Below are 1,589 nucleotides of genomic sequence, written 5' to 3' on the forward strand. Positions count from 1 at the left end.
GTGCACCATAAATACGTGTATGTATATTTCAATCTATACGCGTGTACGAATATTTTACAAGTGTCGACGGAATTTATTTATGTACCATATTACTCGTAAACTCGTCACTGTGGGTTGTGTAAAAAATAAGTTTCCCAGTCATTCTCATATAACTCAGAATTCAAGGAAAGGCCTGCTGGAGGAACTTACTAATATGTCTCACCTGCATTTGAGTATCTTATTGGAATATTTTTATTTCAATTTGAATACCAAAACTCTGAACGAAATAGTTCTTCACCTAAGAGCGATTTTCTGAGGCGTAGAGGCTCGAGTCTGCGTATTGTTGATGACGTCATGTCGCGCGCGAAACAGACCTTGGACGACTCAGCTGTAACGAACGCGTCGATTGGCTGATTGGCTCTATCCACACTTCCATGTGGTTTCAAGCGTCAACTGGCACAAGTTTTTACCTCGGGTGATAAGAAGTTTCTTTTGACCTTGTAACGAGTATTCGTAAGATTTAGAACGTACAATTCACTCACTCACTCACACACACACACACACACACACACACACACACACACACACACACACACACACACACACACACACACACAAGCTGGATTAAATATAACCCAAACCAACACAATAAACGAATCTAAAGTAAAGTTTGATTAATGGAGGCAAAGAGACGGGACCCCGTGAGCACAGCTCTTTTCAAAGAATTACAAAGGCGGAGCATGCCGACAGGAGACCTTTTGGTCCATATCTAGGTCGGATACGAGAAAAAAATCATAATAATAATAAAACAATAAATAAAAACTATAATAATGTAAATAACAAATAGATTGATGAAGGTGGAAAAAGAAGTCACGGGTCTAGTTCCGAGTTACTGAGTTTATTCCTAGTAACAAATAAAATACATAAATAAAGGCATAGGTATAGTTAAATAATAAACAAACAGGTAAATAGTAAATAATAATAAATTGACATATAACTAATAATAAATGAAAATCAGACAGACAAATGATAACAAAACAAAAACAAATAATATGAAATAAATTATAATCATTACAGCATCTTGCTTAGGTGTTTATCTAAATGATTCTTAAAGCTTCGAACTGAACTACATTGCACTACCTGTGCAGGAAGTTTATTCCATTCATTAACTACACGGTTGGCAAAGTTGTTTCTACCTACTTCCAAATTGAATCTATTTCCGGACAGTTTGAGACCATTGTTTCTTGTCTGATTCTCATTCAATGTGAAAATTTTGTCACTTTTGATGTTATCAATTCCCTTTAAAATCTTAAAGACCTTGTATACTACAACTAGATAAAAACTACACACTTCTTCAGTGTTCCTAAACATAGATGTGGTTATCACCACCGTAATACGTGCATTTTACGTGTTACTCTATATTTTACATTAAAGTGTACTATCACAATGCGTTTATAAGCGTTTATCATCCGCACAGTGCCATTGCTGTCACATTGTGTAAATCTGGGCCGTAGGGGTTAATTTCTTTTAGGCTGTTTTCGTATTATTTGTTTCTTACTCCTGTATTTGGTATCAGTTCTGTGGCTTGCCTTGTACCTTTTCTAATATGT

The sequence above is a fragment of the Oratosquilla oratoria genome, chromosome 21 (genome assembly GCF_046742065.1).
Source record: "Oratosquilla oratoria isolate Oo_2021 chromosome 21, ASM4674206v1, whole genome shotgun sequence".
Taxonomy (NCBI): domain Eukaryota; kingdom Metazoa; phylum Arthropoda; class Malacostraca; order Stomatopoda; family Squillidae; genus Oratosquilla; species Oratosquilla oratoria.